Below are 19,963 nucleotides of genomic sequence, written 5' to 3'. Positions count from 1 at the left end.
ACACATTTGCAAATACTTGGCTTGATAGTTAATTTATTCCATATCTGTATGAAATAAAGCATATCCCTAGAATACATGTGTTATATATATATTCTAAAGTAAATGTATGCTACCAAAATATAAAACTATTGCTTTTCATGCTGTGCTAATATCAAAAGACTGAGCATTTAACTGCTATGTGGACATGGCTTTTACAAGTAAATTTGCAAATCAAAAAGGCCTAGAATATTCTACTTTAAATTCACTTAATTTAAATAGTGACAGCTTACCGTTCTATGCAATATGATTGATTTAATTAAAAAAAAAGAGTAGAACTACTAGAGAGATTTACCTATATTAATAGACCAAAAGATTGGGCTGCAAATCCAGTCATTTGAGATTCCAAGTGTGGAAGAAATTCAAGACAGTGAGCAGCTACTAAATAAAAGAATTTTAACTTTGAGTAAAAATAAGACCTACGACAATTTCAGAGTAGTGAATTCATTGCCATTGTAATGTTATAGATCTGTGAAGTATAGAGAAAGAAAGTGAAAATTTTGGTATGATGATTTAATAAGCCAACAGAATTTTCTCTAAGTAGAGAATATAATTCATAAAAATATTTAAATGTGCCTATTGAATTTTTGCGATATATATTTAAAAATTAAACATGTACAAACACTTTGAACCAGCAATTCCACTTTTCAGAAATTATACTAAGGAAATTAGAAGTTTAATAAGGAAGCTTAAAGGAATTCAGTTACAATGATGATCATCGTGCTGTTAATTATAACAACAAAAACATTGAAAAAGCCTAAGAATCCTGTACTAATGGTTTGGTTGTGCACACTATAATACAGAACATATAGATTCTGTATAATGGAATACTATGTAGCTATTAAAATTACATTGCAGAAATGTATTTATTGATATCGAAATATGCAATGTTACTCTGTGTAAAAAAAAAAAGAAAAAGCCCAGCTTGTACAACAGTATATAAGTATGATCCCACATGTGTGAATATATGTATGGTTGTGTGTGTGGTTTTAGGAAAAGTAGTCACCAAAATATTAAAGTGTGATCTCTGAGTGGTGAAGTATGTGTGATTTTTATTTTCATTTTATTTCTCTATTTTTTATTTGCATGTTTAAAAAATTACAAATATGACAGAAACGAGTTGCTCCATAGTGCCAGAAGTGTTATATATTATTTTACCTGGAATTAAATCTGGCTTTGCTGTTATTCTCTTAAAATTGAGGGAATCCAATCTCAGTGATTTTCCAACCTCCTCCCTTCTCTTGAGATTGTAAAAGAATCCCCAGGAAATTGGAGAAGGGCCTCTGCTCTTGGATTCATTGTGGTTGGCACTCCCCATTCTCCTCACCAAAGTAGGCCGCTCCATCCAAAGGTGGGTGGCTCTGCTGGTGGCCACTTGCTTTCTGCTCAGTGTGGTCAATGGGAACTTTGGGGTTTAGCACTCAGTCCCCAGGCACCCACTCAGCCTTTTAACTCCGTGGTGGTGCTGGTGGGGCCTTGGGAAGAGAGACGCTTTCTTTTTTCCCCCTAAATTAATAGAATTAAACATAAAGCAACAAAAACAAAAAAGAAAATATTAGTCAACTTTTTAAAAAGTAAATTACCTTGTTATGCCCTTTATTTTTCAAAAATGTGCTTAATGCCTTTATTTTGAAGATATTGACGTTCAAACTTTATTTTAAAATTTAAAAGAACAACAACTAACCATTCTTAACACTTTCAGGCAATGAATGGTACCAATAAAGACACAATCCTTGTCCCCAAGAAAAATAATTAAATTAGCCATTTTTTACTGCGTCCTGGAGAAAGGTAAAAAGCAGATCTATAGACAAGAGAGACTCGTTCGAGGCAGTCAGTTACATTTCCCCCTCAGCTCCCTCCTCCTCTCTCATCCACCCTACCTAACCCTTGTTGTTAATGCAATGCTGGGTGCTCTAATAGTCAGCTGGACAATACAGCACTAGATTGAGATCCTCTTCCAGCTGATTGATCACTGTAGTTAATGCTGGGAGATCACTGGACTGGTTAGAGATGGTCTACTTACTGACCATACACAGCCCCTTAAAAGAAACAAAACAATATACATAGTTTCTTGGGGGCTGGCTCTAAAGGATTTGGTTCTACAAGGCCTGAAGGAGAAAGGAACCTTTATACCAAAGGCCATTTGCATTGGAAGCACCCATCAGACCTGAAAACAGCTCATCTGCAGAGACAAAGAGACTGAAGCCCAGAAGTGCTGACACAGTAAAGACCATCCTAGTGACTGTTGGACACTTAACAGTGACACTTGAGCCCTACCTTTTCACACTGCTGTGTTCCTTCAGTAAGAACACAAGTTAATAGATCAATTAGTTAATAGTTTTGGTTTTAGATATCTAGTTGAGATTAACTAATGAGACCACCTAATAATGACCTTCCAGCATGTAATGGATTGTTTTACAAGCAAGAAGTGGCCAATTGTCTTGCAGCCTCTCTAAAGACAGGTTAAGAGCCTGAATTACAGCCTGAGAAAGTTCAATTGCCATTTCAAAGTGCCAGTCACTTGTATATCGATTTTTTTTTTTTTTTTAAAGATTTTATTTATTTATTTTTTCCCCCCAAAGCCCCAGTAGATAGTTGTGTGTCATAGTTGCACATCCTTCTAGTTGCTGTATGTGGGACGCGGCCTCAGCATGGCCGGAGAAGCAGCGCGCCGGTGCGAGCCCGGGATCCGAACCCGGGTCGCCAGCAGTGGAGCGCGCTCACTTAACCACCAAGCCACGGGGCCGGCCCCTGTATATCGATTATCCGTGTTTCCCCCAGTGTTAAAATCTAGTCTTTATTAAGCACTTACCATGCAACAGTTTCTGTGCTAAACATTTTACATGCTTTTTTTCTCCATTAAAGTTTTTACAACTCTGTATAACACATACTACATACCCCAATATACAGGTGAAAGAATTGATATTTAAAGATTTTAATTCTTTTTCAAGTTTACATGAAACAAGTTAAATGGTAGAACCAGGTTTGTCTGATTTTAAAGCCTTACCCTTAGCAACTGCTTTTACACCATTTAGGATGCTTTTGGCTGCAAGTAACAGAAAACTCCAACTCCAGTTGACTTGAAAATGTCATAAGTAACATAACAGGAGGTCCAGAGGGAATGTGGCTCCAGGGCAGGGTGTCAGAGCCCCTGCTCCTCTTCACAAGGATTTCCTTGGCTCTACCCACCCTCTATGTTTTGGCTTCACTCTCAGGCTGATACCAAGATGGCACATCAGTTCCAGGCATCATATCCAGACACAACAACATCCAGAGGAAGAAGAGGATTGTACCTTTCTTATCTCTCTTCCAAGAATAAGAATAAGGAGACCTTTCCTGGAAAGCTCTAACACCTCCCCAGAACATCTATGGTAAAAGGAGGTTGGGTTGGCTGGATAATTTCATGGTCCGGCAAGAAATTCTGTAATCCTGTGATGCTTCTAACATCATGAATCTGTCATTATTTCCTCTTTCCTTATTTCCATACTGAGTTTTAATAAGCATAAGAGATGGGCCTAAAGCGACACAGAAAGTCTAAAATCTAGGCAAACTCCGATAGATCAGGACACTCAATTGTTGGATTTTATGAGTGCCTTTGCTAGAGGGAAACTGAAAATCACAGTAAAAGAAGTTATGTCAGGGTGGGATGTATTCGAAACGGAAGAGAACTTCCAAGACAAATTGTGAAGTCTTTTTCTAAGCCCTTAGTATCTACAACTAATAAATGAGGCCCCAGGATGGTCACCTTTAGGCACTGAGAGATCTTGATTTACCAAGGAAAGATTCAAATATGTTCAGTGTGCCGCACTTATGAAAGAAAGCACCTGGCACACAGTAGGTGATTAATAAATGTTTATTGGGGCCGGCCCGTGGCTTAGCGGTTAAGCGCTCGCGCCCCGCTACTGGCGGCCCGGGGTTCAGATCCCGGGCGTGTGCTGACGCACTGCTTCTCTGGCCATGCTGAGGCTGCGTTCCACATACAGCAACTGGAAGGATGTGCAACTATGACATACAACTATCCACTGGGGCTTTGGGGGAAAAAAAGGAGGAGGATTGGCAATAGATGTTAGCTCAGGGCCGGTCTTCCTCAGCAAAAAGAGGAGGATTAGCATGGATGTTAGCTCAGGGCTGATCTTCCTCACAAAAAAAAAAAAAAGTTTATTGATGTAATTAAGTAAATTGAGTGAATGAATAAATGAGTGAATAAATGAATGAATAATTTTCATGGAAGTGATTCAGGCTGGGTTCCCTGTGAAGCAGACTTAGGAGACAGAGAAGAGGAGGAGGGGGAGGGAAGGGGGAGAAGGAGGAGAAGAATGATCAGGCAGAGAAGTTGAGCTCTGGTGCAGTCTGATTGAAGGCCTCAACTAACCACAGGGGGCGCTCTGGAACTGGAGTGGTCATGCAGTGTTGTTCCAAGTTGGACCAAGGATGCTTAGCCTTTATAGTCACTTTGATCAGTTTGAGATGTGGGCTGCCTGTAGAAGGAAGCCTTGGACAAGGCACTTTTGTTCAGCTGATGCAATCCCAAAAGAGGGCTGACCGTGGAAACTGCCTTTTGGTAGCAGTTGGGAGAATAAGTCTGTAGCAGACTGAATAGTGCCCCCCAAAAAGATATGTCTACATCCTAACCCCCAGAACCTATGAATATGACCTGATTTGGAAAAAGGGTCTTTGCAGGTGTAATTAAGTTAAGGATCTCAGGATGAGATCAGCCTAGATTAGCTGGGTGGCCCCTAAATCCAATGACAAGTGTCCTTATAAGAGACAGAAGAGGAGAAAATAGAGACACAGGGAAGAAGGCCATGTCAAGACTGAGGCAGAGACTGGAGTTATGCAGCCACCAGCCAAGGAATGCCTGGAGCCACTAGAAGCTAGAAGAAACAAGGAAAGATTCTACCCAAGAGCCTTCGGAGGGAGTGAGGTCCTGCCAACACCTTGATTTTGGACTTCTGGCCCCCAGAACTGTGAGAAAATAAGTTTCTGTTGTTTTAAGCCAGTCAGTTGGAGGGTTGCTGTTGTTTTCTTGTTTTTGTTTTGGGGGTTTTTTTTTTTTTGGCGGCATCCCTAGGAAACTAATATGAAGTCCGTCTTCCTGAATGGTGATCTGAGTAACTCATCACAGTGTCCACCAATACTAGAATTGAGAAAAATGGGGTTTCTGGTTAGACTCACAAAAACCCAGAAATCTGTTTTGGAATTTTCCCATTCAGTTAAGGTTTTTTAGGGAGGGAGTGCTCACAAGAAGTGATACAAAATGGACACTGGTAATCTTAACAATCAGTGTATATGACCATAGAATTAATCTAGATTCTGAGGTTGGTGTCTCTTCTCAGCATAAAATGACCTAATTAACCGGCAGGACCCCTGAAGAATTCTCACAGAGGCAGGCTTAATTGGTATTCTTTCAGAGAGACCTACTCTACTTACTTTACATTCTACCTAGAAATGGCATTTTTGCTATAGTATGTCTTATTTCCAAAAAGAACTATAATATTTCTTGTTCTAATGTGGTAGCTGTGCATTCACAGACTTTTACAAAAAATTTCCAAATTATACACATTATGTGACTATAATTGCTTATAAACTGTGTGTGCTGTAATTTAATTATATTTCAAATAAGAGATTTGCATTTTGTAAGAGCATTTGATATTTAGCCACTAAGTCACTAGAAGAAATCAAATTGGTATGGAGAGTTTTTAAATATTTACATTTCAACTAAAATAAAGGAAAAAAATCCTAAGTTTTTCTTATAGACAATTAAAGAAATCTTTACCATTCAGAAGTAATGCTCCATCAAGAAAATTGCATTTGTGCTATTTGAAAGGAGAGGATATATGTCTATGAAATATAAAGCATAGAACTGAAGGTTTATAGAAAAACCTGGAAAATCATCATAGCTTATTTGTGAAAAGGCTCTTGCCCCCATGAAATTTTGATGTGCTCTTTACATAGTTGAATTGTTTGCCTTCATTGTTGAGTGTCACAAGGCAGAGAGGTCTAGAATTACCATGTTATTAATGTGACTGAATTGGTTTCAAAAATATTTCAAAATAAGTAGTTATGAACAGAGGACTGAAATTCTCATTTAACAATCAGTATTATTTTAAATGACTACAAGATTTTTGTTCTCATCTAAGCAGTACTAATTGGTCACGCTGAACACAAAGGAATGTTATATTTGGAAATGTTAAAAACATCAGTTAAAATATCCTGTTACTTGGGCTTCAGCCCAATTTCCTTGATGCTTTTGAGTCAAAGAAGCTCTTTAAGGAAAAAGAAAGTGAAAATAGTAGGAAGGCACGACTAAAGAGAAAGAGGAGGGAGAGATGTGGGAAAGGAATACTGGGGAGATGGAATGAGAGGAATCAAATTAAAAAGCACAGAGACAAACCGGATAAGCATTCAAGGAAAAGATTCCAGTCTTAAACAAATTCTTCTAGAGAAGAGAAAACCAGAGAACACTATCTAATTCATTTTATGAAGCTAGTATAGCCTTAATACCAAAACCAGACAAAGGCAGTATAAGAAAGAAAATTTACAGGGCAATTTTTCTCATGAACATGGATGTACAAATCACAGATAAAATATTGGCAGCCTGAATCCAGCAATGTATAAAAAAGATAATAAACCATGATAAGATCAGGATTATTTCAGGAAAGCAGAGTTAGTTTAACATCAGAAAATCTTTTTTTTATCATTATCATATTAACAAAATAAAGGAGAAAAAGCATATGAATATTTCTATCAATGTAGAAAAATGGTTTGATATACAGAGAGAAGAATTTATGATTTTAAATGTTGCTTAGCAAACCAGGAATGGGAAGGAAATTTCAGTTTGATAAAAGGTATCTACTAATTACATAGAACAAACATTACATGTGAAATGTTTAAATATATATATTTTTAAATTTTATTTAATTATTTTTTCCCCCAAAGCCCCAGTAGATAGTTGTATGTCATAGCTGCACATCCTTCTAGATCCATTTAAAAGTTGGACAATATCAAATGCTGGTGAGAATATGAAGCAACAGGAACTTTTGTATACTACTGGTGGAAATAAAAATTGATATATCTACTTTGGAAAAGTTTGCCATTATCTAATAAAAATAAAGATGGACATACTCTGTGATTCCACTCCATGTATATACCCAACAGATATACATTCATGTTCATCAAAAACGTAGATGTTCATAATGTCCAAGAACTGGAAACAACTCCAATGTCTCCCAACAAAAGGATGGATACAAAATGGTGGTATCTTCAAACAATAGTCTCCATGGAATACTGCAAATGAACTATGGCTACTCCATCAAGAGCTGAATCTTATAAACATGTTATTGAGAGGAAAAGCAAGTTGCAGAAATATAAGGTATATTATATGAAGTCCAAAACATGCATAACTAAACCACATATTGCTTAGCACTATAACTATATGTGGTAAAACAATAAAATAAAAACAAGAGTATCATAAACACAATTTTAGGATAGTGGTTATCTTGGGGGTGGGGGACTAGGGAGAGGCAAACAATGGGCAAACGTGGGTACATGGGAGTTTATTTAGTTTTTCTTGTTTAAATTACTTGACAAAATATACATATATTTTTAGTTTATAAAATATTTCAGACAGAGGAAGCCAACACCACCTCAGCTATACTTCTAGAGCTAAAATAATACTGATTTTACAAATGGGACAACTGAGGCCCTTACTTGTTCTTATCAGATTAATTTAAGTCTGTGATGTATTGATGTTAAATCTTAGTAACCTGAGGAAAAAGGAGCAAAAAAGCCAGAAGAAAGAGGAAGTTAGAAAGTAGAATGACGGGCAGAAAAACAGAGAAGAGGAAAGACTACTTTAGAAATTTTTTTTCGGTGTTTTTAAACTCTGCTTACCTCTTCAATCTATCTGCTAAAAAATATTGCACTTAGGAATACCATCAATCCATATTCTCTAAGGCAGAGAGTAAACACTGCTTGTTTACTCCACTTCCCCTTCTCTGGAAGGCTCTAGATACAAAACACTGACTACCTGACAGATCCCTTAGTCTTCTTCCACTGGCACATTTTCTTTTTTTTTTTATTACTAAGACTTTAGTTTTTTAGAGAAGTTTTGGGTTCACAGCAAAATTGAGAGGAAGGTACAGAGAGTTCCTATGTACCCTCTGTTCCCACACATACATAGGCTCCCCCATTATCAACATCAACGTCAAGTCCATAGTTTATATTTGGGTTCACTCTTGGTGTTGTACATTCTATGGGCTTGGACAAATGTATAATGACATGTATCCATCATTATAGTATCACACAGAGTATTTCCACTGCCCTAAAAATCCTCTATGCTCCACCTATTTATCCATCTCCCCCAAACATCTGGCAATCATGGATTTTTTTATTGTCTCCATAGTTTTGCCTTTTCCAGAATGTCGTATAGTTGAAATCATACAGTGTGTAGGCTTTTCAGATTGGCTTCTTTCACTTAGTAATATGCATTCCTCTGTGTCTTTTCATGACTTGAGAGCTCATTTCTTTTTAGCACTGAATAATATTCCAGTGCCTAGATGTACTTCAGTTTATTCATCATTTCACCTACTGAAGGGCATCTTGGTGGCTTCCAAGTTTTGGCAATTATGAATAAAGCTGCTATAAACATCTGCATATAAGTTTTTGTGTAAACATAGGTTTTCAACTCCTTTGGGTAAATACCAAGAAGTGTGATTACTGGATGGTATGGTAAAAGTGTGTTTAGTTTTGTAAGAAATCACCAAATTGTCTTCCAAAGTGGCTGTACCATTTTGCATTCCCACCAGCAATGAATGAGAGTTCACTTGCTCCACATTCTCACCACCATTTGGTGTTGTCAGTGTTCCAGATCTTGGCCATTCTAATGGGTGTGCATCTCATTGTTGTTTTAATTTACATTTCCCAAATCATATGTTATGTGGAGCATCTTTTCATATGCTTACTTGCCTTCTGTATATCTTCTTTGGTGAAGTGTCTATTAAAGTTTTTGCCCACTTTTTTTTTTTTTTTTTTGCTGAGCAAGATTTGCCCTCAGCTAACATCTGTAGCCAATCTTCCTCTTTTTGCTCGAGGAAGATTCACCCTCAGCTAACATCTGTGCCAGTCTTCATCTATTTTGTATGTGGGTCACTGCCACAGCATGGCCACCAATGAGTGGTGTAGGTCCATGCCCAGGAACTGAACCTGGGCCACGGAAGCAGAGTGCGCCAAACTTAACCACTAGGCCATGGGGCTGGCCCCTTACCCACTTTTTAATTGGGTTGTTTGTTTTCTTATTGTTGAGTTTTAAGTGATCTTGGTGTATTTTGGATAAGAGTCCTTTGTTAGATGTTTCTTTTGCAAATATTTTCTTCCAGCCTGTGGCTTTTCTCATTCTCTTGACATTGTCTTTCACAGGGCAGAAGCTTTTAATTTTAATGAAGTCCAGTTTTTCAATTATTTCTTTCATGAATTGTGCTTTTGGTATTTTATCTAAAAAGTCATTGCCATACCCAAGGTCATCTAGGTATTCACCTATGTTATCTTCTAGGAGTTTTATAGTTTTGAATTTTACATTTAGGTGTGTGATCCACTTTGAGTTAATTTTTGTGAAGAGTGTAAAATGTGTGTCCAGATTCATTTTGTTGCATTTGGATGTTCAGTCGTTCCAGCACCATTGTTGAAAAGACTATCTTTACTCCATTGTATTGCCTTTGCTCCTTTGTCAAAGATCAGTTGACTATATTTACGTGGGTGTATTTCTGGGCTCTCTATTCTGTTCTATTAATCTATTTGCCTACTCTTTCCCCAATATCACATTATCTTGATTACTGTAGCTTTATAATAAGTCTTGAAGCTGTGTAGCGTCAGTCCTCCAATTTGTTCTTCTCTTTCAATATTGTGTTGGCTATTCTGGGTCTTTTGCCTTTTGACATAAACTTTAGAATCAGTTTGCTGATATCAACAAAATAACTTGCTGGGGTTTTTATTGGGATTGCATTGAATCTACGGATCAACTTGGGAAGAACTGACGTCTTGAGTCAGTCAATATTGAGTCTTCCTATCCATGAACGTGGAATAGCTCTCCATTTATTTAGTTCTTCTTTGATTTCATTCACCACAGTTTTGTAGTTTTCCTCATATAGATCTTGGACATATTTTGTTAGATTTATACCTAAATATTTCATTTTTGGAGTACTAATGTAAGTAGTATTGTGTTTTTAATTTCAAATTCCACTTGTTCTTTGCTAGTATATAGGAAAGTGATTGACTTTTGAATATTAACATATATCCTTTAACCTTGCTATAAATTCCTTATTAATTCCAGGAGTTTTTTTTGTCGATTCTTTTGGGTTTTCTACGTAGATGATCATGTCATCTGTGGTGAGAGGGGACATCCTTGCCTTGTACCTGATCTTAGTGGGAAAACTTCAAGTTTCTCACCATTAAGTATGACATTAGCTGTTGGTTTATGGTAGATATTCTTTATCAAGTTGAGGAATTCCCCTCTATTCCTAGTTTACTGAGAATTTTCCCATGAATTGGTATTGGATTTTGTCCACTGCTTTTTCTTCATCTATTGACATGATCATGTGATTTTTTTTGTTTTAGCCTGTTGATGTGGTGAATTACACTAATTGATTTTGTAATGTTGAACCAACCTTGCAACCATTTTAACACCGATTGGTTAATCATATTAGCTAGTTGAGGCCTTGGATCTAGAGAAGATGAAAGTTAGGGTCAGCGAAACTGGGGAAGCGGTGTGGCAGGGGCAGAAGAGAGCCCAGAGGGGTGAGCACAAAAACTCTAGGCTGGGAAAGAAACAGGTAGGATGAGAGAGCAGAAGTGAAGATGCTTGGAAATCCAGCCCTAAAGAAAGGATGGTTTGGTCCACGATGAGACCTAAGCCTGGAAAAAAGAAGAAAAAAAAGGGAAACACATCATCACTATGTCAAGACATAATTTATTAACTGTGTGCTTCCATTATGGATTTCGTTATAAAATGGTGATAGAAAACTACAGAAATCTAATATCTACCCAAGATGGGATTACATGATTCACTTGTGGAGGCTGATATGTGGTGTGATTTTGGAAGGTTGGAGATGGTCCCAAATCTTGGCTAAAATTATCTCTACAATCCCCATACCAGATGTCTGAAATCCAGTTACCAGAGGTCTTCATGACTTGCCTTCTTCCCTCTGCCAAGGAAAATGGCATGCGCTGCTTTCTGGAAGCTTTTTTCCTTTAAAGGTATAAAGATTTATGGGCTGACCTACTGAATTTAGCCTGGAAACTGAGCCTGATGTAAAATTTGAGGGGACAAGTCATAATGCCATCAAGCTTAGTGACAGAAACACAGTGGCAATTTTTTAATATGCAGACCTTCTCTTCTGAGGAGAAACCAGCACAAATGGAACCAAATCCACAGGTGGAAACCAGCTAGCTCCTTGCCACCACACTACCACTGCTGTCCCTGATCTGCCCTGCCCCAGGTCCCTTAGCAGACAAAACCCACTAGATATTTAGTTTGTTGGAATAAAGCTTTGCCCTGTCCAACAAACCTCTTTTTAGAAATATCTGTTGAAAAATTGAGAAAATCTACTATTGACATCTTGGTGAGGATGATTTGATTAGATTATTTCTTGAAAGTCAGCCAAGAGGAGGGCACAGAGACAATAGGAATGTGGATGGGGGTCATGGAAAAGAAAGGAATCAGTTCTGAAGTACAGGGTAAGGTCCAAGAGGGGAAGTCTTATGTAATGCCAGGATGCAAGGTTTTGGCATCAGGGAGGCATGACATGACATCATGACAAAGGGAGCTGGGAAAGGGCCACCCGAAGGACTCGCTGAGAGGACTTGAAGACAAAGTCATAGGCCATAGTGCGTTACTACCTTAGTCCCATGGGTATAAGGCCTCCTGCTGAATGATCTGTGTAGTCTCTTGAATCTTGCTAAATAACTTTGTATACGTTTGTCTATAAATAATAAAGAAGCATGGAGGAATATGCACAAAGTATTAACATGGATATATACTGGTGATGTCTGAGGAATTATCAGCTTCTCCATTGTTTATTTCTGTCATGGTTGAATTTCTACAATGGGTATATTCATCACTTCTTAGGAGGCTGCTGGACTCCTACAAATTGCTCTTTTTCTAACAATAGCCCCAATATGTAGAGGTTAGCTCCAAGGAGTTTTGACTGTACTATGTGACCCTGTCTCCCTTCCATGCTGATGGATTCAGGGGTGAAAATTAAATCAAGCTGTGTTAATCAAATTCTCTCTCCTTAAGTATCAATTAGAATGCTTTGGTCTACAAATAACAGAAAACCCAAGTCCACTGCTTTAAACACTAAGGATGATTATTATCTCATATAACAAGATATTCAGAGGTAAGGTAGCTACATAATGACATCAAGGAGGTAGGGATATTCCACAATGACATCAAAGACCCAAGTTCCTCCCCATTTTCAGCTTGAGTTTAGTTATGCTGGCTTTGATCTTGGCTGGCATTCCTCATGGCTGCAAAATAGCCACTACACATCCAGGCATCATATGCAGACATGACAACATCCAGTCCAGTATGAAAATAAATGATTATTTCTTCTTTTCCTCTTTCCAAAGCCACCCAGGAGACCTTTTCTCACATATCATTAGCCAGAACTGTGCCACATGCCCACCCATAAACCAATCAGTGGCAAAAGGCATGAGATTACCATGACTGGTGTGGACTAATCAGGATTTACTCTTGAGTCAGGCTGGGAAGAGGGGGACAGCCAAATAAAATGAGACTCTGCCATTATGGAAGAATTACTTTGCTGTCAGTGCTCCAAAGACAATGTCCAAAAGTATTTGCTGTTGAAGTCCCTGGAGTGCCCCTTCTTCCTACATTTTTCAGGTTTTGATTGTTAGCTCTTCCCTGAAATCCAGAAACTTCCTTGGGATATCTCTAAGTGATTCATTTTCTCTTGCTTAATTTAGTCCATGTTGGTTTTTGCTCTTTGCAATCGAGAGTACCTTACCTAGTTCACTAAGCATTTTACAAATTAGGCATATAATACAAAAAGTAATATTTTGTAAACAGACAAAACAAATATAGAAACAAAAAACTTTTATTCAGTTATGGAATATCAGGTAGCATAGATTTGGAAAAGACCATTTATTATTCCAGTGAATAACCTATTGTCTAAACCTAAAATTGGGCCTAATTGAAAAACCATAGATGCATTTATGAAACAGAATATTTAAAATCATGATGAACTTGGATAATGAATATATGGTTGTTATAATTAACCAAGATTGACTGAGTATATACTTCCTGGAGCAGTGCTTCTCAAAATTTAGCAAAAGAAGAAGCATGGGGAGAGTTTTAAAAATATAGATTCTAGGCCCAGTCTCTGGAGATTCTAATTCAATGGGTATAAAAGGAAGGCCTGGACGAAGTCAAGATGGCGGCATAAGCAGACTCTGAACTCACCTCCTCCTGCGGACACAGCCAATTTACAACTACTCGTGGAAAAATTACCCCTGAGACAGAACTGAAAACTGGATAAGAGGAACTCCTGCAACAAAGCACAATCCTAATTGAGGTAGAAGAGGCAGAAACTCCCTTCTGGAGAGGAAAAACGCCGCCTTCACAAGCCACAGCGCCTCATGGCAGCCCGGGAGCAGCCCGCAGGTACACAGCCCTCCCTGGATAAGCGGGGCCCTGAGCCGGGGAGCGCCCCTGCTGTGGGCATTTTGTGGACCCAGCACAATCGAGATGAGTGGCATAATGTCTGACTTTGCCTGCGACTAAAACATTGAGAAATACCCTCAGAAAAGCTGGTTCACAAAGAAATTAAAACCGGCTCTTAAAGGGCCCATGCGCAAACTCACTCATTTCAGAAAGCAACCTAAAATCACCAGAAAGAAAGGTGCACAGTGCTTTGGTGAAAAGAGACTCACCTGATAGGCCCTGAGTGCATCTCGGTGAGGGGTGAGACCTCTCCAGGGACTGGGACAGTGGCAGCGGCCATTGTTGTGGCCCGGTGTGGGCGTGCTGACACAGACGCCATTGGAGTTCTCCCTGGGGCCTGCTAGCCCAGGGTCTGCCCCACCCACTAGAGCACCGATTTAATCCAGCTCAGCCAGGGCAGGCAGCCCACCCTAGAGACTGGCCCCACCCAACAACAAGCCCTCAGGCAACTTGTGGGCCTGCATAGATTGGTGACTGGATTCTCTGCAGCCTGGCAACTGAGCTCACTTCAGTGGGGCAGGGAGTGCACAAGGAGTGGGTGGAGAGTGTGGGGCAGTGGTGGAGTGTGTGGGGCTCCCACCGTGGAGAGACTGGGTCTGCTTCGGGAGGTCGGGGTGCACACACGGGGCAGGACTGTGTTGACTGTGTGTGTGGACCTGTGGGCGGCAGGGCTTGTCAGCTGCAGAAGACTTGTGCTTCTCAAAGACCCACATAGGGGGTTTGCTCCACCTTCCAAAGCCTGAAACAATTGGGTGCTCCCGTGCCTGAGGCCAGCCCCACACAGCTGCAATCCTCAGAGAGCTGACAAGAGACCTAATGGGCTAGAGGCTTACAGCAATTGTAAGGTCCTGAGCCTAACAACCTGCCACGCTGGGGGCCTACTCACTTAAAAGAAATACTGCAACACAAATGTGCTATTAGAACTTGCAGCCAACTGTGCTGGGGCTCCCCACACCTGATAAAGAGACTGAAGGGCCCACAACAACTACAAGCAGCTGAGCATTACAACAGCTGGCCAGGAGCATAACTCGGCCTCCCTGGGTGCCTACAGGGAGAGCAAACAGGTAGCAACAGAAGGACACACATAGCCCACATAGAGGTCAGCCCTGGAACTTTGAGAACTGAGGGAAGCACACTGCAGGCCCCCTAAGGCATCACTTACATAAGGCCACCTATCCAAGAGCAGGAGACGTAGCTGACCTACCTAATACGTCGACACAAGCACAGGGAAAGAAGCAAAATGAGGAGGCAAAAGAATACATTCCAAGTAAGGGAACAGGACAAAACCCCAGAAAAGGAACTTAGTGAAACAGAAATGAGCAACCTACCCGACAGAGAATTCAAACAAAGAATGTTAAAGATGCTCACTGATCTGGGGAGAATAGATGAACTCAGAGAGAATGTCAACAAAGAAATGGAAGATACAAAAAAGAACCAATCAGAAATGAAGAATACAATACTGGAAATGAGAAATTCACTAGAGGGACTCAAAAGCAGAGTAGAGGATACAGAAGAATGGATCTGCAAGCTGGACAAAAGACTAGAGGAAATTACCCAAGCTGAACAGGTAAAAGAGAAAAGAATTAAAAAGAGTGAGGACAGTCTAAGGGACCTCTGGGACAACATCAAGCGCACTAACATCCGTGTTGTAGGTGTCCCGGAAGGAGAAGAGCGAGACAAAGGGGCAGAGAATCTATTTCAAGAAATAATAGATGAAAACTTCCCTAACCTAAGGAAGGAAACAGACATCCAGGTACAGGAAGCACAGAGAGCCCCAAACAAGATAAACCCAAAGAGGCCTACACCAAGACACATCATAATCAAAATGTCCAGAATTAAAGATAAAGAGAGAATCCTAAAAGCCGCAAGAGAAAGTCAAGTTACATACAAAGGAAAGCCAATAAGGCTATCAGCTGACTTCTCAGCAGAAACCTTACAGGCTAGAAGAGAGTGGCAAGATATATTTAAAGTGATAAAAGGAAAAAACTTACAGCCAAGAATACTCTACCCAGCAAGGTTATCATTCAAAATGGAAGGAGAGATCAAAAGTTTCCCAGACAAGCAAAAATTAAAGGAGTTTGTCACCAAGAAACCAGTGCTACAAGAAACGTTAAAGGGACTGATTTAAGGGGAAAAGAGAAGACCACAACTAGGAAGAATTATCTATTTCCATGATAAGAGGGTAATGGATACAAATGCACAAAAAAGAGGTTAGATATAATATCAAAAACATAAAAGGAGGGGGGAGGGGAGTTAAAGAGTAGAGCTTTCAGACAGAGGTCAAACTAAAGAGACCGTCAATTCTGTATAGAAGAAGAAAGGAACAGAGGAGGACTACTAAAACACTGAGAAAAAAGAAAAAAGAAGAAGAAGAAAAAAAAAGTTAAAAAATGGCAGTAAGTATATACTTATCAATAGCTACTTTAAACGTCAATGGACTAAATGATCCAATTAAAAGGCATAGGGTGGCTGATTGGATAAAAAACAAGACCCATATATATGCTGCATACAAGAGACACACTTCAGATCTAAAGACACTCACAAACTGAAAGTGAAGGGATGGAAAAAGATACTCCACGCAAATGACAATGAAAAGAAAGCTGGGGTAGCAGTACTCACATCAGACAAAATAGACTTTAAAACAAAAACTGTAAAAAGAGACAAAGAAGGGCATTACATAATGATCAAGGGAACAATCCAACAAGAGGATATAACACTTGTAAATATCTACGTACCCAATGTAGGTGCACCTAAATGTATAAAGCAATTATTAACAGACATAAAAAGAGTAATAGACAGTAACACAATAATAGTAGGGGGCTTTAACACTCCACTTACACCAACGGATAGATCATCCAAACAGAAGATCAATAAGGAAACATTGGCCTTAAATGACACTAGAACAGATGGACCTAGTAGATATATACAGAGCATTCCATCCAAAAAATGAAGAATACACGTTCTTTTCAAATGCACATGGAACATTCTCCAGGATTGATCACATATTAGGCCACAAAACAAGTCTCCATAAATTTAAGAAGATTGAAATAATACCGAGCATCTTTTTTGACCACAATGGTATGAAACTAGAAATCAACTATAGGAAGAAAATCAGAAAAGCCACAAATACGTGGAGATTAAACAAAATGATACTGAACAACGACTGGGTCAATGAAGAAATCAAAGAAGAAACAGACACACAGATCAATGGAATAGAATCGAAAGCCCAGAAATAAACCCACACATCTATGGACAGCTAATCTTTGACAAAGGAGCCAAGAACATACAATGGAGAAAAGAAAGTCTTTCCAACAAATGGTGTTGGGAAAACTGGATAGCCACATGCAAAAAAATGAAAGTAGACCCTTACCTTACACAATACACAAAAATTAACTCAAAATGGATTAAAGACTTGAATGTAAGACCTGAAACTATGAAACTTCTAGAAGAAAACATAGGCAGTACACTCTTCGACATCAGTCTTAGCAACATATTTTCAAGCACCATGTCTGACCGGGCAAGAGAAACAATAGAAAAAGTAAACAAATGGGACTACATCAAACTAAAAAGCTTCTGCACAGCAATGGAAACCATCAACAAAATGAAAAGACAACCTAACAATTGGGAGAAGATATTTGCAAACCATACATCTGATAAGGGCTTAATCTCCAAAATACATAAAGAACTCATGCATCTCAACAACAAAAAAACTACCAACCCAATTAAAAAATGGGCAAAAGACCTGAACAGACATTTCTCCAAAGAAGATATACAGATGGCCAACAGACACATGAAAAGATGTTCAACATCATTAACTATCAGGGAAATGCAAATCAAAACTACAATGAGATATCACCTCACGCCCGTCAGAATGGCTATAATTAACAAGACAGGAAACAACATATGTTGGAGAGGATGTGGAGAGAAGGGAACTCTCATACACTGCTGGTGGGAGTGCCAACTGGTGCAGCCACTATGGAAAACAGTATGGAGATTCCTCAAAAAATCAAGGATAGAACTACCATATGATCCAGCTATTCCACTGCTGGGTATTTATCCAAAGAACTTGAAAACACCAATGCGTAAACATACATGCACCCCTGTGTTCATTGCAGCGTTATTCACAATAGCCAAGACTTGGAAGCAACCTAAGTGCCCATCAAGGAACAAATGGGTGAAAAAGCTGTGGTATATATACACAATGGAATACTACTCAGCCATAAGAAATGATGAAATCCAGCCATTTGTGACAACATGGATGGACATTAAGGGTATTATGCAAAGTGAAATAAGTCAGAGGGAGAAGGTCAAATACTGTATGATTTCCTTCATTAAGTAATAGATAATAACAACAATAAACAAACACATAAAGACGGGAATTGGATTGGTGGTTACCAGAGGGGAAGGGGGAGGGAGGAGGGCGAAAGGGATAATTTGGCACATGTGTGTGGTGATGGGTTGTAATTAGTATTTGGGTGATGAACATGATGTAATCTATGCAGAAATAGAAGTACAATGATGTACAGCTGAAATTTATACAATGTTATAAACCAATGTTACTGCAATAAACAAAAAACAAAAAAAAAAAGGAAGGCCTAGGAACATAGGAATTTTAAATCAGCACTGACTTGAATTATCTGCGGAACCATGGACATCTGCATTACTGTTACTTAGGTTCACACAAAAGGGTATAGACAATTGTCTATGTGACTCTGGCTTGAAACTAAAATCCAAAATGTTCTACAAACCAACTCCTTTTGAACACCTTTAAATATTATACAATATGAGCTGATTCCAAAATGGTCTGGATCATGTTCCCTCTGAACCACTTCATTAAATTACCAGCAACTGACACACTAACAAACCAATAACAGAGAAAATATTCTTATTTTACGTAAGCAAAGCAAAAAAATTTACTTGGATATGAGGGAAAAACTGACATCTGGGTTTCCACTTGACTGCCTTCAAAGTTAATTCACTCATACACATAATTTTAAAGACTGCAAGAAAAAAGAAAATATTTTTCAGGAAGTTCTTTTAGAATAAATTTTACAAAACCACTTGTGGGTGCTTTTCCAATTTTTCCAGAAACTTTGGCCCCCAGAGTAGGTGAAAATAAAATCTGGAAATGTAGATAAATAGTTAATGTGAAAAAAAAATAAGCCCAGCTTTAAGTGTAAAGGAGAATTAGAGCCTAAAACAAGACATTTTTTAAAAACCAGGTCTAATAAAATTTTTAAATCTTAAGTGTATTTGGCAAGAATAAAGAGCTACTTTAACCTATGTAGAATTCTGTGAGGTACTATTGTTTGGGTAATGTCCCATCTCACCCACTCACCCTGAAGGCAGAAAATGTCTGTTCCGTTAGCAAAAGCCTGGGCTGCTTTAAACAGCTGACAAATAATTGCTGGAGTTATTGGCCCTCAGTCGTGGTAGCCATCATTCATTTCCTGTGATCCTGGGCACACTGCAGTGTGGCCTCATGTCACCACACAACAGCAGGACTGAACAGAGGGGAACAACACACAGGCCCTGGAAAAGGGCACAATTCAAATACATCAGCTGGGCCGCGTGGAGGTTCTCAAACACGCCAATGTGTAATCCAGGTGAGTATAACATGAAGACCCTACAGATCCCGGTGCAAAAGCCCACTATAGGCAAATATGATCCAACAAACCAACAAACAGAACCACAAAGACCACTTGGGCCAGTGCACTACTTTGTTTCTGCCCTCAGCAATTTTTCCAATACCAACTCAGACACCTTATAGAACTGCAATTTCGGATGAGAAGGGAAGTTTCTCAAGGGGTTCTTCAGTTCCTTACTGGTATGTCCAACAGTGCTCACTTTGGTTCCAGGTCAACATTTTCTAAATTGACCTATATCCACATCCAAGCTGTGATTTATACGGAGTTGCTGAACATTCACAACTGTCACTGTTGTTATCTGCTTTGTGTTGTAAAGAATCACCATTTCTTCTCTTTCTTTTCCAAAGAACATGGCTACACTTGAGAGCAAATATCATTAAAACAATATTCAAAGAAATAATAATAACATTACGTTCGCATTAAAAAAAAGCTAATGCAAGTCTTGGCTGAGGTTAGAAGTCAGAATTTACCAGTGTCATTGATTAAGGCCCACCGTACTCACCTGTTCTTCCTTCTGCCCTTCTCTCCCTATCACTCTCAC

The sequence above is a fragment of the Ceratotherium simum genome, chromosome 9, assembly GCF_057802395.1.
Source record: "Ceratotherium simum simum isolate JZ-2026a chromosome 9, ASM5780239v1, whole genome shotgun sequence".
NCBI lineage: Eukaryota > Metazoa > Chordata > Mammalia > Perissodactyla > Rhinocerotidae > Ceratotherium > Ceratotherium simum.
This window is presented reverse-complemented; position numbering follows the sequence as displayed.